General features: G+C 32.5%; 1 long non-coding RNA gene across 1 annotated transcript; it reads left to right on the plus strand.

Moving 5' to 3' along the window:
* The first annotated feature begins 1,295 nt into the window (after positions 1-1,295).
* LOC127708064 (uncharacterized) lies at positions 1,296-23,111 on the plus strand. Its single transcript, XR_007985142.1, has 4 exons — positions 1,296-1,418; positions 7,937-8,090; positions 18,680-18,843; positions 19,965-23,111. It is a non-coding gene; the product is annotated as an uncharacterized LOC127708064 (long non-coding RNA).
* The last annotated feature ends 376 nt before the right edge of the window (positions 23,112-23,487 follow it).

The following is a 23,487-nucleotide window of genomic DNA, read 5'->3' on the forward strand; positions in this document are numbered from 1 at the left end:
TTTTAAACTTTACAATAGTTTTAAACATTTAGGCTTTAGCCAGACTGGGCAAAACTTTTTGGAATTTTTGGTTGATAATGTTGATAATGTTCCTCAACTTCCTAGTTAATTAGGTTTAAAACCTGTTTTGATTCGAGTGCGATAATAGTCTCGTACTTTTCGTCTGTTAAAGACAATGTTAGAATTTGCCTTCTACGGTGAAATGTGTATATGTTGTGTACCAGTTATCATTTTGTACAAATTATAATTTGTATAAAAAAAATTGTACAAATTATAATTTGTATTTTGACTTTGTACAAATTGTAATTTCTGTTATACTATCAGAATTGTCACGGGGGTCAACTTCTATTATACTATCAGAATTGTCACTGGGGCCGATTTCTATCATACTATCAGAATTGTCAGTAGGGCTAATTTCTATTATACTTTCAGAATTGTTACTGGGGCAAATTTCTATCATACTATCAGAATTGTCACTGGGGTCAAGTTCTATTATACTATCAGAATTGTCACTGGTGCCAATTTCTGTTATACTATCAGAATTAACACTGGGGCCAATTTCTGTTATACTATCAGAAGTGTCACGGGGGTCAACTTCTATTATACTATCAGAATTGTCACTGGGCCCAATTTCTGTTATACTATCAGAATTGCCACTGGGGCCTATTCTATTTTACTATCAGAATTGTCACGGGGGCACATTTTATTTTTCCATCAGAACTGTCACTAGGGCCAATTTCTATTGTACTATTAGAATTAACTGGCATGCATCTATTAATCACATTTCCTCTTTCCAATTGGGTATTTTTGTATATTGTAAATATAAGGTTTATTGTGTTGTCATTTAATTAAAATTCTATAGTGTGTATCAATGCTTTTTTTATATAACAAAATCCATACTATAAATTATTGTACAAGTTATAAGTGAATTTAAGTCCAATTTTATACAAATTGTAATTTGTACAAGCACTTTTTGTGCAAGTTACAATTTGTACAAAGTTAAAATACAAATTATAATTTGTACACTTTTTTTGTACAATTATAATTTGTACACTTTTTTTGTACAAATTATAATTTGTACAAAATGATAACTTGTACACAACATATATAAAGGTTACATTAAAATATGTTTGTTTAGTAAATGGATGAACGATTACCAGCTTTATTTTAGTCATATATACATCTAAGTTGTTTTCCGATTGAATTTCGAAAAAAATCTACCCGATATTGTACAACACAAAAGCAAAATCGCGTGATATGAGACATGATCTCTTTTTCGTTCACATTAACCTATAAAATTAATACATCAAGTTTAATTTGTTTTTTTTTTTAATACGGTCTGCTTCAAATGAAACAGATAGATAGAAAGACATCCTACAAAATGTTTGGATTTTTTCAGATATTTCTGATATTTGTTGGTATGTACTCATATGTCATCACTTAATTTTGCATTCATAAGTATTCGCAGAAGTGTAGTCCTAAAAAACTTTTTCAAATAATTTATATTTAACAAACTGAACAGATTGTTATATGTACAATGTTTCATTGGAAAGCATATCAATTAGCTTATGATCTACAGCTTGAAGCAAGACTAAATTTTTTCATTTGGTTTTACCGCATTGAAATTGTGCATTGCACACTCTTGTGTATGTTTCTGTACTGCTTGTAAAGTACAATCTTCGATATAAGAGTGAAGGATGATAAGGTTTAATATTAACAGGCTAAGCAAGCCCTTTTTGCCTGCTTTTACATGTTTTAGTGTCGGCGAGCAATCTTTAAAACGATATTGTTAATATTTGTTTGTTTGCATTTTTATCATATATCATATCGTTATCATAATGTTTAGTGCGCTTCCTGTACTGGTTCAATAATGATTCTGAACTTTTATGATTATTTGTCTGTCGTTCAAACGATTGAGATTTAAAAGGGTAGGGTTGAATGAGATCTCGATAAATTAGTTTCATGCAAAAATGTTTCCAGAGGAAAGGATAGATTTTTACAAAATTTTAATGTCCGGAGTTTTCTCACAATAAAGTCTACAGATGAAAAAAAAAATTATCGTACATTAATCTTAAAAATGCAAACCTTAAGACTATTTCTCGCGAAGGATTTTTCAAATGATCAACATAACTTATTTCTCCCTGCAAGAAAAAAATCAAAGATGTTGATCCATTTTTCTCCTTCTCGCTTTCGTTTTTTTTTTGCTGATATTTTCAATAAACATGTATCATTCTTGCAAATGAAACTTTTTGATGTGATTACCTAAACTATATATAAATAAATTCCTAAAATTTATATGCAAAACATTTAATTTCATGAATGAAAAAAACTGTATCATTACAGTAACAATGAACATCCCCATTGACTGACCCCACACAGACGGTAATTTCTTATGATGAAATACAATATAGTACCATTTTCACATTATGCAACCATAAATTAGTTACCTCGATTTCACAAGGTTTAAGATTAACAACTTTGGCGATTTTCTCTCTCCAAAAAAAAAAAAGACACTGCTTGAAGTCCTTTATTAATTTATGTATCATTGTCACTTTCTTAGTTTCTTCAGTTACCTATCCTGACATCGGTCTCGGATTTCTCTTAAGCTGAATTTTACTGTGTGTATTGATGTGTGTTTGTTTATTCTACATCGGCTAAAAGTACAGGGGGAGGGTTTCATGACTCTACAATCTATCGATACCTGTATCTTTGCATTGCACAAGGTCATGTTTTTCTCTGACTGTTGATGAAGTCTTTACACTAAATCCAGTGCATGTTGAATGTGTACTGATTGATATTTTAGTCTAAGATGCATACTTTTTAATGTATAAGTACCCGTACACTCTGTATTTTTGTTAGATGTATTTCTATGTGTATCCTCTCGTCATTGTATGGTTTGTAGTTATATTTGAGACAATATCCAAAAAAGTATATTTTGGGGCAGAGGGAAAAACAAAAAAAATTCTTTGGAACCTGTATTTTAATAGCACAAAACAAAGAACAAACATTGAGGATTCAGGAACAGTTGTCTGTAATTCAAACAATTGATAAATGTGGTAAAAATTCCATATCTTTCCTGTTACTAAAGTGAATCAATTTTAAAAAAGTTTCTAATGTGAATGAGCATTAAATTAAAGATACTATTTGTGGTTTACTAGTACATCCTGCAATATTTTATCAAATGCCAATTAATTTTTGTAGCAAGACAACACATAATGTTAAGAAATACAGGAAATTATAGTCCGATTTGTAGGTAACATGAAATAATCTTCAGTAACAAGACAGAATTGGTAACAGAAAAGAACTTTATTTCAAAACAATTCCTTTGTTTTCATAGTTTAAGAAAAATACATCATTACAAATTGGTCAAAATTAGAAGATAACAGCATACAAAGTCATTTTTTTTTTTAAACTTTCATTTGGTTGATCATGGTGATGAAAAATCTGCCTATAATAAAAAATTATAAAAATAAATTCCTTTCTGTTACCATCTACTATACTAAAATTGCACAATGTTCTCTGCTGTTATCAAAAGTAAAAAAAAAACCCTGTCTTGACATTCAATAGACAGTATATTATAATAAGGATTATTTAATACGATCATAATAACTTATATATCATAAACTGTTTTGGCATATAGTAGGTTAACTTTGTGTTTCATCAGTAAAATTGTCTTTATCATTCTTCCTGTTACTAATTATGGCTATGCTGTTACTTTTTATCAGGTAACATGACAGAACGTAACAGAAAGGAATTACGCAGTACTTTTTGTCCTTTTATTTGAATTAAATGGAAGTGTACCTCCATCTACATATCAATTCAATAAGATGATATAAAAGCATACTTAATGTTATAGTGCTGACATTAAAATATTCTCAGAAGGTACACATAAAGGCTGTAACAGGACAGAACAACATAAGTATTCTTCTATAAATTCTTATCTTGGATGAGTTCGGATTTTTCAAACTGGCCGCCATTCAAACTATATATGTGTAGTCATACATTAAGGAAATGATGCTCTTCTCATTGAATTATAGGAAATCAAATCTTGGTCTTTCAAACGTTTCCATAGGTGAAAAAAACAGTGTTAACAGCAAGGAAAGTACCCCAAGGGACAAAATTTTATTTAAACTATAATAAAGTGCAAATTTTTAAGATATGGTTTAGTTATAAAAAAAACAGATCAATAGGGGACAACTTTCTTATAAAATGTATCATATTTGTGACAATTGGAAACTTATTTATTTGATTTGGATATTCTTTGAATGATTTGATTATCAGAAAACAACAGTGGACAACATGATTTTTGGGGGGTTGAACATTTAAATTATAATATTTTATTGGAAAAAATATAAGGAGGTGTGTTAAATTGGCAACAGTTGGTGCATTATATACTCTAGGTAATACGGAAACTTAAAATTTTCCAAACAGATAATTGAATTAAAAAATAATTGCCGATGAACGATGGAACAAGGAATTTAGACATTTTCAGATATTGTCTCATTTATATTCATGTTTATAACATAGACCATCGACATTTTGCAGAAATCATCTGGAGTCCTAAATAGGCGTGTTAGGATATTGATACAAATACTGCACTAATGATAAATAAAATTATTTCTTGTGAAGCAAAAATCTTGCAATTTAATCTAAGATACTTTGGGACACGACTATTTTTATAAGCCGTTCCCCTTTTTTCACAAATCTGTTATTTTTTGGTTTTCTATTTATTTCAATTATTTTTGGCGTTTTTTTTTCTGTATTATATAAACAAAAACATTATACTAGAAATAACTTGTATTTGCTATTTACTTTGTTTCCAAGTTTACTATCCACAGTGGTCACTGATATATATAATATATCAGTAACATTTTCATCGTCTTTTTATTTGCAACTCTAATAACGTTGTATTCATTGTCATTTTGTTACGGTTTTGCTAAGTTGGTGATGAGTCAAATCTTTTCCAACTGGTTTTGATATTTCGTTTTTATGTTGTGATTTTAAATCACTGTCATAGGTTAGGGGAGGGTTCACCACTAAAAACATTGTATAACCCCGATGCATTCCTAATGCACCTGTCCCTAGTCAGGAACTCGAAATTACATGGGAGTCGTTTAAGTCCTACAGTGTCCTATAGTCGTTAGTTACATCATCGCCTCTAAGGGTATGTTGGATTGTTATTTTATCTAGTATCATATCATATCTCCTTATTTTAATAAAAGCAACTATTAGTTAATGAGTAAACTTAAGAGATAACTGTATTATATTTGAACAAATACAATACAGTTATCTCTTAAAGTCGCAAATTGAGTTTTCATGGTGACGCTACGCGTCGCCAGGCAAACTCAATTTGCGACATTAAAACTACCGATGGACATCCGCAAAGCTTCAAATACAATACAGTTATCTCTATTCTAATGCAAAATAAACAAATCGTTGAATTTTAGTCATTATTTCAGTGTAAAATTATCGTTTAACAAAAATTCCGCGAAATGATGTTATCTTCTTTGGCGCCCAAAACTATGTGACGTCATAGGTAAGCTTCCGGCATCAAACGTAAACACCGGGCGTTTTCTGGCTTCTTGTCCGCTTCAGAATGGAATAAAATTTGATAAAAAGAAAACTTGTAGGTGCAAAATGTAAGTTGTTTGCTTATTATTGAAGAAATTACATGTCAATACATTCTGGAATTCAAAATGTCGGCTTCCTCAGTTACAGACAGGGAGATAGAGAATTTTACGCTTACTGTCATCCAATCAGAACCATTGATACAAAATAATTGCATTAGAATTAATGTTTAAAAGTCTGTGTCACTCACCAAGATATATGCCACTCTTCAAACAGAATACAATTCATGATTAAACGATCTATTTTTTGTTAATCATGTCTTTCTGATCATTTGTAATGTTTACAATGTTCCCCTATCTACTATATTTATTGCCAAAAACACAAACAAAATGAGTAAACATCGTCATGTTATGCCAGTTACTCCTATAAGGACTCGACTAACAATTGCTACTATGTTCGCCAATTTGTAGATTTTTTGTTTGTTTTTTTGTTTGTTTTTTAGTTTCTCTCTATTTTCAAGATTCAAACATAAAAACATGCAAAATATTGGTAAATTTTATCAGCAAGGGCAATAACTCCTTTAAAAAGTCGACCAACGATTTCGTAAAACTAATAAGTATATCATGTCTTGTAGATCATTTTCGCCATTAAACGTTTCTCTCTATCTATTATTGATTTCGAATATATATTGGCAATAACGCTAAACATGATGAACATCGTCATGTTGGGCCAATAACTCCTATAAGTAGTCAAGTGACGATTTCATTCTTGTTTGCCTTACTTGTAAATCTTGTCTTGCTGATAATTTTTACCTTTTAACATTTCTATCTATCCATTATAGGTTTCAAGATAATGGTAAATATCGGTATAGAGGGCAATTGCTCCAATACGGCGTCGTACGGTGACCTATAGTTGCTAACCTCTTATGTCATTTGGTCTTCATCTTTTATTAATTTTACAATTTTTTTTTTAATTCTTATATTGACTGACGATTTCGGCCACTACTTATTTATAGATCGTGTCTTGTTGAGAGTTTTGGTTCTCGTCATCTAGTAAAGTACTAGTTTTTAAGATACCAGGAAAACCTGGAAAAATATGCAAAATTCGTCATTTAAGGGTAATACATGTAATTCATGTAAGTCGTCTGCCAGTTTTGATGTAAATTGAAAGTAGGTCTTTTTTTACCCCTATTGTTTAAAAACCCAACAAACTAACTCTATTTCTACGATTTAAGAACTGGAAACTCACTATTAAGTTGATCTATGTAAAACAATCATGTCGATATCTGCATGTATATCTTCAGTTCGGTAGCCCAATTCTGATTGCTTATTTTGGGCACAGTGTCAGTTTCTCGAAAAAGATATATTATTAGTTATCTTGGTGTAATCAGGGGTGTACAGAATATTACACCGTTGTTGAAAATTCATACACCCTGAGGCGCAGCCGAATGGGTGTATGAATTTTCAACAACGGTGTAAAATTCCGTACACCCCTGATTACACCAAGATAACGAATTTATTTCTTATGAACAATTCCTTTACTCATTTTTAAACCGGGATGTAAAATTGAAAAATGCTAATGAAAAATTTCCAGTGTAACATTTTTTCAACGTTGATGTTGCTGCGTATTGTCAAATACTTTTTTTCTTTATTTTTGGGAAATTCAGAAAAAAAATTTTGTTCTTTTGAATTTTCGGGAAAACAAAATTTTTTTTAAAATTTATTTTTTCCTCAAATTTATTTATTTTTTATTTTTTATATTTTTTTTTCTCTCAAATTTATTTATTTTTTGTTTTTTATAAAAACAATTTTTTTTTACATTTTAATTATTTATTATTTTTATTTTTGACATTTAATTTTTTTTCTTTATTTTGGCAATTTTTTATTTTTTCATTTTTTGGCAAAATTTTATTTATCCCGGGGTGAACAAGGGTGGGGTGTTATTTACACCGGGGTAATTAACCAATCAGATTGCAGTATTTTTGCTGCATAAGAAATAATTAGTTGTATCCACCATGCTAAATTCTCTAACATCGAGATGTTAATAAGTTGGGATGAAATATTTTGATATTTTCGATTTGAATGTGTTATTATGAAATTCAACTAGATATGTTAGTCTAATTTTGAGAATACATAAATTAAAGGTATGTGCATCTGATAGATTTTATTAAATAAAATTGGTTCTGATTATCTTTCTTGATTAAATGACGTATAATACATTTTACACTTTAAAATACTGTTTTGTCTTTTAGGACATTATTTTTTATTTGCAATCTTGTCAAGATTGGCGAGGTTTTCATAAGTGATTTGTTGCTATTCAGGTTGTATGTTTGAATTTGTTGTTTATTTTAGACAATTCTTTTTTCCAGGAGTAAGATTGACCAGTGCCAAAGACTGTAAAACCCACAATATTGTTTACGATTCATATAATTGGGTGTACTGTTCCGGAGACTGCTGTAATATCTTGTACGATGACCCATGCTGCTATTATAAAACTACTTATACTACTTCCGGAACTAAATTGTATGTATTATGCTCTTAACGATACGTAAGTAATTATAATCATTATATTTTTAAAAGGGCAATTTTTGTTATTTTCAATAATGTTACCTGAGTATATTTGAGGGTCTAGATAACTATTTGATTAGAAGTATTGGTTTTCAGTGTTCATTTTTATTAACCAATGTTTCTGTTGTCTTTAATTCATGGTCTTTTCTTTATAGTTTAACAGAATGCATTTCTTTAAGATTTCAAGAGAGATTGGTTCCCAAAGATATTAAATTGGCCCTTATATTGCGACTTTTTTTTTTACTTTGACAGAATTTCCACAAATGTTCCATACAGACAGTTCTTATATACTGTAAATTCAGAAATAATGGCGTGCATTTATTATTGCGATTTTTCAAGGATGGACAAAAATGCGAGTTTAATTATTGCGATTTTTGCTATTTCGATAAAATCTGCATACAGGTCTATGTTTCAGTTATCAGAGTGCGAGTTCTTATTATTGCGATACTCACCCAGTCGCATTATTCGCATTTATAAAAACCTCGCAATAATTTCTGAATTTACAGTAACTAGTAATACAACATAATATCTTTTTGACATATCACATTACAAATTACCCAGTTTTGAACACAAAATCATGCATTGTTGATGTTGCAACGTCAGCGTTGCTCCAATTTTGCATAATGTATAACAGTTTTGTTCATAGATATATTATGAATTAGATAAAAAGATTGGAACCATTTGTAATTAATATATTTTAAGGACCTAGGTATTTCTGAATATTTTTGGAAAAAATTTACACGAGATAAAAAATTTATGACAAACTAACTGACTTTCGAAGCATAAAATGTACTATAAAGAGATTTGTTTTTCTTAGATTAAGATTATTGAAATAAGTTCATTTAAGAACCAAATTATTGCATTTTGATATTTTGTGATAAATTTGAAATTTAAATCTAAATTTTGGAAAGGGGCCTGGTTTTCGAAAGTATCTTATGATTAAGACGCGTGTTACCATGGCCTTAGGACATATCATACACGTAAGATATGTTTTTGGAAGTGTCCTAACTTTTATAGTAAACTTAAGACACGTTGAGACATGATTTATGATGGTCCTATGATTATCATAAAAGTTATTACATTACTTTGACTGATAAGTGTCAATTACTGCATTATTCTTTGCACATGCAGCCATAATACGCTGCCATTTAATTTTGTTTGTGTACTGTTTTTTGTTGTCTTGCTCAGTTAGCTAAAAAGTAGTGATATCTTAAAACTTAAATCTTTTGCGAAATAAAATATGGACTCCTTTTTTCTTTAAACATGATTATGTATAATGCATATATATTTATTATTTCTTTCCTTATATAGCAATTTGTTAATGTATTTGCACGGGCATTTCGTTTAGCAGGACTCGATTTACCAAATCTTAAAAGTATTCACAATTAAATAACGCTTCATGATTTTAATACATGAACGAGAACTTCAAGAATTTTATTATATATACTTATAAAGAAACTAAATGTAAACAAATAAATTCAGATTAAATTCTACATTCGATGACATATCATATTATATTTTAGGACAAATCTTAGGAAAGATTCGAAAAACCAGGACCCTGGTCCTTTAGAGTTATGACTTAACTAACAAAAACTATGGTTCGTTCATTTATAAAAAAAAGTCACATTGAAACTAACGTATAATGTAAAATATTAGAAGACCCCCACTTTTCCCTTCAAATGGATTTCCAGTGACCGTTCTGCAAACTGCTAACGAAAAGTGAAACGATTTTCAGGATAACATTCTATGAACAGCCTGATTTTAGTTACAGCAGATGATAACTTAATTTCTTGTCTCATTTGTAGCTTATGCCCCTTTAAGATTATAGATAAAAAGGGAAAAGTTGATTTGAGTGCCTTAACGTATTTTATTCCAAATAGCTATAAGTAGATGTGGTATGAATGGCAATGAAACAACTCTCCATCCAATTCACAATTTGTAAAAGTAAACCATTTTAGCATGTATAGGTCAAAGTACGGTTTTCAACACGGAATCTTGGGTCACACCGAGCAGCGAGCTATAAAGGGCCCCACAAATGACTAGTGTAAAACCATTCAGACAAGAAAACCAACGGTCTAATCTTTATGAAAACGAGAAACGAGAAACACTTATGAACCACATCAACAAACGACAACCACTGAACAACAGGTTCTTGACTTAGGACAGGTGCAAACAAATGCAGCGGGTTTAAACGTTTTAACAGGCAAATGGTCATATGTCTTCCCCATTCCAAGTCAGTAACCTTGTCAGATCTTTTTTCTTTAGTGAATTTGTTTTGATAGCAGATTTGAAATTGAGTCGCTCGTGTTTTTGTTCTTTGTGTTGCTTCCTTTACAATTACTTTTAAGGGATTTCTCCCTTTTGTTCACATCTGTTTAAGGAGAAGGTATGGTAAAAGAGAGGCGAAAGATACCAAAGGGACATTCACAATCATTAGTCGAAAAAAAGGAGACAATGCAATGGCGAAAAACAAAAAGACCAACAGACAAACAGACAAACATTAGTACACAAAACATAGACAACTCAAGACGAAAGAGCTATCATTTGGCACCTGGAACTGCAAATAGAGTTAAATTTTTCAAGCCATGTAAAATTAAATTACACATGCAATTGAGCAGACATGCAAATTCGATAACAAACTGTAGTTTAGAAATGTTACTAGTGCTGTCGCTACATGCATGACGTGTCAAAATTAACAAAGCTGACTGGAAATGACTTTGTTTACATTTTTTTGTCAAATTAGTTAAAAGCCAAGGTTTTCCTCAAACAGATATTACAATATTTCAAAATGTGGCTAATTGGGCATTCGTGTTTTGCAGTTTTGCACTAATTGCAAGAAGTTTGAAGCATGAGTGAAAATATGTAAAACAAATTAAAAAAATATAAATAATGATGTCTTATAGTCTGCTGTCTTGTGAACACATGTTGAATGTTATTCAGCAACTACTTAATACATTTTGATTTCCTAATTCAGAGTGCCAAAAAGTGGCTTTTAACCTTTTTTGAAAACTGACTCTACTCGTTGCGGAAATCGAGCATGATATTCCATGTAGACACTTATATCATGTGCATAATGCTGACCCCTGTATATATTGACCCCTAGCTGTCTTTTTTATATTCGTTTCTTTGTATTTCTGTCAAACGCACGTACGCCCAATTTGTTTTTAGAAATATATATAACTCCGTCACGATTTTATTTCCGATTACTCGTAGACTGAGTGCCTATTTTCCTTGAATGTATTTCTTTTAATCTATATGTAAATTCTTAGTATCATAGTTCCATGTGTGTACTTAGTTTCCTATCACAAAAATATAAACGCTCGAACATAACCAAAATCCTCAATTCTGACAGATTTTGGTCATTTTTTAAATAAAATGTATAAATAGGATATCTTTTTATACCAAACCGAAACTTCTGATGGAAGTAAGGCCAGATATTGTATATTGGATACAATTTTGGTCGTTTCTTTGTGTTTCTGTCAAACTAAGTACGCCCAACATTTTTTAAAAAGTGTATATAACTACATCACAATTTGATTTCTGATTATTCGTAGACTTAGTGCTTGGATTTATCTCAAAAGGTCTTCAATGAAATCTATATGTAAAATATTAGTATCATAATTCCTAAATTCATAAAAAATCAATCATATTTTCAAGATGGCCACGGCCTATTTCTAAAATGGCTGTTGTTACTAGTTCGTAAATACTTATTTTTCTTAAAAAAAATTATCAGGTTTGGTAGCTACCTTCCTTACATATGACGTATACACTAAAAATAAATAGTAGATATGTTCAGGGTTTACGCATGCGCGAAAATTTTACAAAAGTCACACAAACACCATTAGACTATTCACTGTATACTTAGTGTTTTTGAATTTTAAATGATTTTATGAATTGGTTTTATAGCATTTTTTAAAGTAATGATACACATGCGTTTACCAATTTTGCGCATGCGCAAACTATTTTCATATATAAACAGCGTTTGCACGCACTACCAGGGCATACTGGTGTAAATCGCAGCCGATTAGAAACACGGCATGGGGTCCATTGTCAGCTTTCATTTTTAAGTCTCCCAAATACTTTATGGTTTGCCCCTTAGTTTAAGCCATAAAGTCGTACCTGAATCAACAGAATGTTCCAACGCGGAATAGCCGAGCATAGGAGGAAAGGGCATTAATCCTCCGAATGGTGTATAGATCGCACGGGAGTTAAATAGCAGCGGATGAACGAACATGCAGGGTGTAGGTACAACATCAACGAACCCAATCGAATCCCATACAATAAAGTGTAGTTTCAGCTGGTAAAAGGATAATCCCTCGGCCTGTTAACAGTATATGTCCAAATATTTCGATAGTGACTTTTAGAAAAAGATTTAGTTTTGATTTCTATTTCGCAAATATTGTTGTTTTTGTCAGAGTTTATATTTGATTTGTTTTACAATGGCGAAAAGAATTCGTCTTTCATTAGTCTCAACAGATAGTTAGGAAAGAGGGACAAAAGATACCAGAAGGACAGTCAAACTCATAGGAAACTGACTGGTCAAAGTGTTGATTGTGTCAGGAAGACACAATTGAAACATTAAAATCAACTGCCGATCGGTATAAAATGTTGGCTACAAACATTCCTTAAGTTTCACGATATGAATAGCTTACCTCTACCGCTAGACGTTTGAAGGTTAAACAACGGTTTCGGAATTGAAAGCACTTTAATAATGAATGAGGCAAAATATCATCCAAATTGCAGAATTAAATTTAACAACACCAAACTGAAACGTGCCGAACAACGATACGAGTCAACATAATCAACAAAAAGTGAAACTGGTTGTTCACCTAAGTTCTTTCGCTGTCAGTTGATCGTTTGGATACAAAATTAAACAAGATATTGTCATATGTTTTTGTGTGACAAAGAGGCTCCCCTTTCGTCACTCAGGAAAGCAATGACCATGAAGCTGAATGATAGATTGAAAAAGTTGTGCTGAAACTCTCCAGGACAAACACTTATTTGCCAAATTAAGTACTGACGATGTGATAGTGCAAGACTTTAAAATACCATCCCGCTTGTCTTGTAGCTCTATATAATAAACAGCCGTTAAGATAAAGACAGAAGAACAAACAGAAATTGATATCGATACAGGAAATAAAGCAGGATTTGTTGCCTTGGCCGAATTAGTTAATTATATATTCGAGACGCAAAGAAATAGTGATTGGGCCAATGCATTTAGGCTTGCAGATCTTGCACATTTGTATGAAGAAGAGTTCAGCAGTTGAGTGAGGGTTCAATTCCAATTCACAGAACACGACTCGAAGAAATGCTACTTGCAAAATTACCAGATCTTCAAGCATACACTAAAGGTAGGGATGTGTTATTGGTTTTTGAAAAAGATGTGGGTCCAGCAATAGCATTGGCATGTAGTTACAACAACACCATACATATCGGAAAAATCGCAGAAATTATTCGGGCACAAATTAAGGAATACAAAACAAAATTTTCTGGTTCAGTTTTTGCCGAAAAAATCCAATCAAGCGTCCCCCCATCACTGCTTGAACTAGTGTGCATGATTGAACATGGCCCTGATATTCAATCCCCGTCAGAGAACAGTGAATGCAAGTCAGATCTAGTCATTGCTCAGCTGATAATGTACAACTATCATGCAAAAACACCGAAAGTATCAGAACAACAGCGGCATACAGTAGATCGTGAACCTCATTTTTTGTATCTATATCGGCCTTCTAATTTTTGCCAGGACCAGGAAGCGTCAATTGATCGATACCTTATTTCAGTATGGTTTATGTATTTCATATCACCGGGTATTAGAAATATCAACTCAACTAGGAGAGGCTGTGGTTGATCGCTTTTTGTCGGAAGGTTTAGTATGTCCACCTCTTTAAAAAAGGGGTTTTCACTACAGCGGCTGTTGACACTATTGATCAAAACCGTATATCAACAACTGCAAAATCATCCTTTCATGGGACTGTTAGTTCTATTTTCAGCACCCGTCAGAAGACAATGGTGGGATTGAACTTGGAGACTTAATTCTTGGAAATAGACCAACTTCAAGGCAAGTATCTTCTCTTCATACGTCAATATTAGACCTGCCTACTTAAAAACTAAACCTACACCTTCAAATACTCCTAATACCATACGTAAATTGCCAGATCATGATTATCTTGAAGAAAGCCTCCAATGTGAATATGAATGGATAAACGTAGTTTATATAACAGACGAGGATTTGGATTTCGAAAACATATCTTGGTCGTCATTTCATTCCTCTGAAAAGCGAGGCCCTTCTGTTCAAGTAAGTTTGACTTCTTTGATGCCACTGTTTGAGAAACAAACCTTTTCAGTTGCAATGATCAATTAGTCGATGAATAAGGTGAAAGAAGTAGTTAATTTTCTTAATCCCGGACAAACACCAAATATAACTGCAGATTAGCCACTTTTTGTTTTGGCAAAGCAAATTCAGTGGAAATGGCCAGATGTTTACGGAGAAGATTAGTTTATCGTCATGTTTGGTGGATTGCACATTGAAGTTAATGGCTTGTTTTATTCTGGGTGACATTTTGCGTGATAGTTGATTGGCTGATATTGCAACATCTGGAACGGCAGATTCTTTTCTTGTATGTTCAAATGTACTTAGGACTAGACACGCGAATCAGATAACTGCCTGTGTTTTGTTTGAATTGGTAATGTCGGCTTATGAAAGCATAAACGCAGAAAATATAGCTGATGACTCTGTGACGTTCGACAATTTGATAGACTGGTATAAGGAAAGAGAGTCATCCTGACCACAGTTTAATTTCTGGCGTTCAATTTTTAATTTAGAACTTCTTTCGATAGTACGCTCATTTCGTGAGTCAGATTTCGTTCTTTACAAACAGTCAATATCAAACATGATACCGTATTTTTTTGGTGTTGATGGTGTAAATTATGCTCGATGGTTACCGATCCATCTCCGAGATATGGCTTCCCTTCACGAACATCACCCACAGGTTGCAGTGGAATTTGCAAATGGTATTTTCACTGCACGTAAGACCAGAAAGTTTTTTTCTAATATCGCAAAAGATCAGGCACATGAATAGAATAATGAAATTGTGAAGGGCGATGGTAGGTTTAATCGACGATCCCTCAGCTTTGAGACGATGGAACAGAAATTAGTAGACTGGTAGATGAATTTGAAAAATCTAGTGGTTTGAGTCATTCTACAACAGATGAACGACACCATGAAAACACAAAAGGATTTCTTCGAAAAGGTTCAAAAGGTTTCTAAGGTGATGAAAGAGTTTGGAAAATCCATTTCTAGAGGAGTCATCTGATTTGTTCAAAATTGACTCTAAGGAAATTGTTGATTCGGAAGCAGGTAAGATATGTAGACTTCAAGATATTGAGTCCAAAAAATACGAAGATCTTTTGAAACAAATGCAAAACGCAGGATAATCTGCTTTTTATGACCCGATAAAAAAGAACAATTTCACACTATTTAGGCGTAAAACGAAACTGGAAACGTCTTTGTCAAAAACAAAGCTAAGGAACCTGTAAAGCGATTGCGATCTCTTTTCTAGACTTTTCATTTCATGTCAAAGTAGACAGTGTGACTTGGAAGATTTCTTTAGCCATGAAAACCAAAAACTTCTCCACCGTCCTTGTCTCAGGTTGGCACTTTAAACAGGGGTATTAAATCGCAGCTAATGGATATACGTGAATCATTCTGCGATTTGCTATCAACTGATCAACAGTCTGACGCCTTTGTTGTTGATGGGGCAGCAATGGTAAATTCCAGGTCACCACGTGGGGCAAAAGCATATGATGATTATGCAAATGATTTCATACTGCCTTACATAAAATCTTGTACCGATAGGTATTCAAGAGTAGACGTTATATTTGACGTTTACTTAAAGAATAGTTTAAAGGCTGTGATGAGAAAAAAAGCGCGGTGCTGGTGCTAGACGGAAAGTTGTCGGTTCTGGTAGAACGCCAAGGGTTTGGATTTGCTTTCCCCGTAAAGATGACAACAAAACGGAATTGTTCAAGTTTCTGGCCGATAGAAATTCCTTCTTTAGAAACTGATAATTATGTTTATGTTACTCAAGGTGAAAATGTTCTTTGGAATTTCAATACGGATACTTCCCAGCTATTTTCTTGAAATCTTGAATGTTTGTCCATGTTAAGCATGCTGCTGTGAATGGTTGTAAAGAAGTAATTTTAAGTACTGACACGAATGTAGTAGTATTAGTAATTGCAGCAATCAAAAAATGAGGTGTGGACAAATTGTGGATACGTTTTGGAAGGAATGAAGACTTTCTGTGGCTACCTGTACATGACATATTATATGCGTTAGGTCCTTGTGTAGCTTTTCTTCCTTTCTTCCATGCATTCAGTTGATGTGACACTGTGTCGGCATTTCGTGGGAAAGGGAAGAACTCAGCTTGGAAGACATGGGAAGTATTTCCAGACGTAACGGACGTTTTTTGTCCGCTTGAGTTTGAGACCAAACTCTATTGAAGAGACAGACATGGACAACATAGAAGCATTTGTTGCATCATATGACAGAACAACAACAACATTTGCTTTCAACAAGGCACGATTTGAATTGTTTGCCAGGAAGCAGCGGCCTTATGATGCTATTCCGCCTACCAGGGGTGCTCAAGGCGGATATGTTTGGGCTCAAACGGATATAAGCAATCAACAGGTACCAAGTCCTGAACACTGGGTTTGGATGAAAGAAAAAGACAATGACAGTTGGAAACCAAAATGGGCTTCCTTGCCTGTCGTCGCATCCTCGTGTCAGAAACTTTTGAAATGCGGATGCAAGAAATCCAGCTGTGTGGGTAACTGTAAATGCTACCGTTTTTGGCCTTCCTTGTTCGGATTTGTGTACATGCAATTGTCAGTTAGATAATTATTAGATAAAGCAACCTGTTTTTTTAACCAAACTAGGCATTTGAACTGAACAAAGTAAGTGATATGTCTTGTTAAATTGATGAAAATGGAAAAAAATTGACATTTTTGCCGTTTTGGCCGACATTTTAGAACCGTAAGTAACTTTTATCTTCGTTAATGCATTGTCTTATCGTAATTTAGGAACTGTAAGTTATTTTTTATCAAAACTTACATTGGATTTTATTTACAACACAGCTTTCAAAGGATTCACGAAATGTAGCCAATTTGAAATGACGCCATTTGCAAAATGAGCGGTGGCCATCTCGAAAAAATGATTTTTTTTATGGCAAGCAGCTGTTATTTTTTTATTATCATTTAGTAAACCTCTATACCAAATTTTATGCTTCTATTACGATTTGCACAATTATTTGCATAATATCTCCCACTATTGTTTCGTATCTCAATATTATAAACGCCTCTACATAGCCTAAATCCGCAATTTTGACAGACTTTGGCCAACGTTAAGTTTTTATAAATCAAATGTATAAAAACGGATATCCTTCACCCAACCGAAATTTTTGATGGAAGTAAGGCCAGATATTATAAATAGATATAGGAAGATGTGGTTACGAGTGACAATGAGACAACTCTCCATCCAAGTTTTTGCATAAGTCGGATACAATTACTCATGTTTAGCGATGACATTCGATTCATAATTAAATAATTCAATAATTTAAGAAAAGAACATGTACAATGATATTTTTAATACAATGCTTGCAATAGCACCATGATCTGTTGAATAACACATTAACGATACCTGTATGGACATATGTTGAAAACGTGTTAAGTATATAAAACAGACTTTAATATTTAATTTCAGTAAGATTTTAAATTTTTAGAATTTGACACTTAGAAAGAAACAAATACAGGGTCCTACATGCACCTTTTTTTATAGGGGCAATCCATTAAATTACTAACCGATCATGTATGATATTGAAAAAAAATCTCAAAACCGAGTTCGGTTTTTTCAGTCTTTAAAAACTATAAAGTCAATTTTTTTTTAATTAAATATATGTTAGAGAATATGATATTAACCCGTTTCTTCCTGAATAAGTTCAAGCAGTTAGCGAGAAATGGTATTTTCGGCGAATCTAGTACGTTCAACTTGGTGAAAGCCACAATTGTCCATGACGACAGTGTCTCTGGGTCGCAAGTAATAAGTAAAGAATCGAACTTATTCCTGTAATGAACCAGAAAACTGTCAACGAGATGAAATTCATCTGAAGATCTATATTAACATGTCAAAATGTTAAAATATTCAATTCCAAAGAGCTCGTGAAGGAAGTTTATCGTGTGTGTGGCTTTGGAAGCCTATCTTGTACCTTAGTTAATTGCCCACTTTTGCATGTCTAAATTGTCTAATTCCGTTTTTTAATGACAGCTGATTTGTCAAAGAAAACAAACAACTTTATTTCATGTCATCCTCTATGTCCATTCAACATTGGTAGTCATTACATTCGTCAATGCGTTGACATTCAAATTAGAAAATTAAGAACTCTTGTACTTCGAAGCGGACCAGTAAGGTACTTCTTGGAATTAGATAATGACATTGTTTACAAAGCGAAAGAATAGCCTTAAATAAGAATCAATAATTCCTGTCTCTTTAGGTCCAATGGAGCTTATTATGGCATGACTGGAGGTGGTATTGTGTTTATTGTGCTGGTTGTAGCTTGCTGTTGTTATGGGTGTAGGTCGAGAAGGCCGAGTGGAGGACAGGTGATATCAACTTTTCAGCCAACAGTGCCTTACGCTCCTTACTGCATTTCACCTGGTAAGCATAAACGCTGTCATTTAATTTATGCATGACTAGGTGTAAATCTTTGTAACTTGTTAGAAAAAAAGAAGAAATTAAAAAAAATGTAATGAAAACATTAAGGAAAGCATATTTATTTTTAAGATATCTACTAAACAAACCCCACAAATTTTTAAATTGTAGAAATTTAAAAAGGAAGAGCCGTGATACGATCGTCAAATTTATGAGATAATTGCAAGTTAGTAAGGGTAAAGAAAATCACATTTCAAAGCTTAGATTACCGAGTGTTATGTATGAATGATTTTTAGAAACAAAATTTAGCACCTCATATTTCTCAGTTTAAGTTTGAAGAATTAGACCGATAACGCAAAATAAAAAACCCAATCTTAAGATAATATTGTTTCTTACATGTATATTACAATGATAAATATGCAATAAATGAAAGAACACATTGTGTCATGGTTTCAAACAACAGAGGGACGAATAAACAAATCGAATAATTAGAGACATTTGCATAAGTAGAAACCCCTAGGACGATTCCCGTTAAGTTTAGTTCCAATTCGCCAAACAGTTTCAGAGAAGATTTTTAAAAAGTTATAACGAACGACGGACTCAACGTGATGGAAAGAGTCACATGGCGCTTTTGGCAAGGTGAGCTAACAAATCCTAGGTAAGGGGTTAAATGTGTCACGTTAGATTTGATTAACAGGTGTCATCTGCACGTTTAAGGTTCAGCACAGAGATCTTCGATTAAATTGTTAACATACACTAACACTCGTACTTAATCATGAACTAGAGGTTCTAAAGAGCATGTGTCGCTCACCTATGTATTTGTACATCTTCAACAACGGACATTCTCCAACATAGTGAAAAAATAGAATTTATGACAAAAACCTATCTTTTTGTTTATTTTGTATTTCTGATCACTTTTGTTGTTTACAGTTTCTCTCTATCTTCTTAGTTTTTGTCCAAAACACAAAAAAGGTAAAAATAAATCGTTTTTAAGGGCAAATACTCCAAGAAAGAGTAAATACTAACATTTGCGGCAACATTTGACTTTTTGCAGATCTTGTCTTGTTAATTATTTTTCTACTTAAAGTGTCTAAAAGGCATTTACTAGTTGAGATATTTTATTCAAGGAGCTCATCCATTTGGAATGACAAACAATGGTTTTTCGGGAGGACACAATCCACCAATTGCCTCGGCGCCAGTTACAAATGGTAAACGGAGCTCATCACTGTCATCGCTAAGCAGTAGTTTAAAGCTAGCGTCAAATGCGTTTGAAATGGCAGGAAATTTAGGAGAAATTGGTGGAAGCGTGAGTGAAATATCTGAAGCCTTTATGTAAATTTAGGCTTTAGATTACAGGATTATAAAGATACATGTGTGCTTGTGTATGCAAAGTTTTGCATATAAACTGACTACTCTAATGTGTACTAACAAACTATCAACCAACTGTTTTGTTGCAATGCTATACTCATGTTAATGTAATGCATACTATTAGAGTCAATAGTTTTTATTGTAAAGTGTACTATAAGCAATCTTTTTGGGGCGTATGGCAAAGAAGGCAGATTTTTCCAATCTTGACCTTCTAAGAAATTTTTTAAGATCATTTGTTTTTTATAGTAAAACAAAATTACATGTAAAAATAAGATATGGTATGATTACCAGTGAGACAACTATCCAGCAGAGTCCAAATGACATGGATATAGGCTTTAGATCACCGATTGACCAACAGCAATAAGCAAAACCCATACCGTATATGTAGCGTAAAAAATACAACATGACAAGATGTTGATTAGGAATTCAAACGAGACAAACCAATGTATATGGTGACATTGATATAAACATGTATTTTCAACTTCCACAAAAATCAAATATTGTTATTAAGATTAACCAGTTGTAGTACTTTAAATGTAGCAGATTGACAAAACCAACAGTTACTATAACTACAGACGAATATAGCAATGCTTCAACTTCATCTTGCCACGCCATTTTAAATTAGTATAAATCCAGTATAGTATGCGATTGTGAGGAGATTTATTAATAAAGATTTTACCCCTATATCGAGTGTGATATGATGTTTCTCTACTCGAGAAATTTTCACATTTAAAACGCGAGCTTTCCGAGATTTAGTGGTGGCATTGGATTCTCTAATGATTTTGAGACGATATGTAGACAAACGTAATCTTTCTTTTTCAATAACCTTGAAAAAGTTGTGATATTTCAATATAACGTCGTCATTTTGCCGTGACTTCGCAATAGAAAATTCAAAGGAAAGAAAGAAAATCAAAAAAACCACACGTTGATTAAAAAAATAATAATAGTTCAAGAAAAAGATTACAATTAAGGAGATATAGATTCTACCACTGCCTTTAATGTTATTCGATTTTTTTTCACTCAAGACTGTTAAATTTTCAAATTTAAAACGCGAGGCTTGCCCAACATTTTAAACTTTTAAAGACGATTTCAAGACGATATGTAAGCAAACTTTATCTTCCTTTTGCAATGATATAAAAAAAGGTGTCCTTTTTCTATATGACGTCTTCAGACATGGTCGCTTTTTTCGTTACGTTACAATAACAAAATCAGAAGAAAGCAAGAAATGCTGACGTCATAATAAGGCTTCGACAAATGAAACGATCCAAACGTTGGTTATAAAAACTTTAAATAACAAAAATACCGAACTCCAAGGAAAATTCAAAACTGAAAGTCCTTTATTAAATGGAAAAATAAAAAGCTCAAACACATCAAACGAATGGAAAACAACTGTCATATCAACAGGTCGGGAAAGTATAACTAGATACAAAGAAAAGGACATAGCAACCTCGGAGATGTGATATTCACCAAGGCTTTATTTCAAAAATGAAGCTATTTGTTGTGATGCGGTATATTATATGAAACAATAAACTTACAAAACATATTAAATCATCAAACAGAATACGCTGTTTTGAAAAATGTAACACTTTATCTTTTGAAATCTATATTCTTCTCCATGAATCAGTCTGTGTCATGGACTGCATGTAAAATGTATAAGGCTATTGAAAAGCAAAATATATTGTTTCGAACAAAATGAGTAATCAATAAGAAAGACTACTTCATTATCAAATTAATATGCAAACAAAAGAGGCGGAGTTTACAAAAGGGACATTCAGAGCCCAAACGTCAACGAGAAACCTATCAATATAAAAACACCGTATAATAAAGTAAAATATTGATTGTTTTGAATTCATTTCTCAAGAGATATTCTTTTAAAACTTTATAGTGAAAAACACTAGGTGATCATGTTGTACAAAGATGTGTTAGGAGTTTTATATTTACTTACTACTTGTGGTAATGTATTATTTTCTTAACGCATATATATTGTTTAGGGATACTAAATTAAGCTCTTTTAATTTAAACATCCTTTGCAGCATAACGTATATTAAAAAGAAGGCAAACTATACCAACGGGACATTTAAAACTCATTAGATACCAACGGGAAATTTAAAACTCATTAGATACCAACAGGACATTTAAAACTCATAAGATACCAACGGGATATTTAAAACTCATAAGATCCAAACGGGACATTTAAAATTCATAAGATAACAACGGGACAATAAAAACTCATCAGATACCAACGGGACATTTTAAACTCATATGTCGAAGAAACAATCACAATCCCATGGTAAAAACGAATAACGATTAAACCATTATCGCGACGTCAGCCTATACATTTACCGTGGATTCTTTTTCTAGAATCAACGCTTCCTAAATATGTCGCTTAAATGGACTCACCAAATTGTATTCAATTGTTTCCTTTGCGTGCATAATTTATTTAAGTTTGAATTGGTCAATTTACTGATTTCTGTTCACTAATGAAAATAATTTAAAAACTTAGCTTTAAATATTATAATTTGTATATGCCTTCACCGGGAATCGAACCCCTTCCTTGAAATCTGTTATGTGTGACTGACATCAACACATCGACGAAACCTCTCGGCTACCAATGGGTTGCATATTAAATGTCTAGTTTATTTATATAAATGAACATATGATACACATCGATACAACGGACACACAGGGCTTGCACCTTTATGTATAGATAATAGACAACCGTATAGTATAAGTTGGTTTAGGTTTCGAATCCCTGTATTCTCTTCGTTGTACCTACTCTTTAGTTTTCCTGTTTTTCTTATTTTGTATGCTACTGTAGATATTTTTGTAAAAATATGGGGTTTTCCCGTTTATTTTTGGATAATTATTTGCTATTTTTCATAATTGAAATAAATGATTACATTCAATTTGTCCATTTTTGTTTTATAAATATAAAATTGAGAATGGAATGGGGAATGTGTCAAAGAGACAACAACCCGATCAAAGAGCAGAAAACAGCCCAAGGCCACCAATGGGTCTTTAACACAGCGAGAAAATATGCTTTCATCACTTTAACTACATATCTTTAAAAATGTCTATTCACAAATCCCTATGTGTGTAAATCGTGATGTGTCTAGAATTAGGCTTCTTGGTCGAATTTTAGGGAGCATTCTTATTATATGTACTTAGAAATAAGTTCGAATATGTCTTATTTTGTAAATTACGGATGACATTCAGATGCCTGATAATTTAAAGACAGACGCGTTATGTTATATTTGTATTTTTATTGCATGAAAAAGAATG

This window comes from Mytilus californianus, unplaced genomic scaffold, assembly GCF_021869535.1.
Source record: "Mytilus californianus isolate M0D057914Y unplaced genomic scaffold, xbMytCali1.0.p SCAF_7, whole genome shotgun sequence".
NCBI lineage: Eukaryota > Metazoa > Mollusca > Bivalvia > Mytilida > Mytilidae > Mytilus > Mytilus californianus.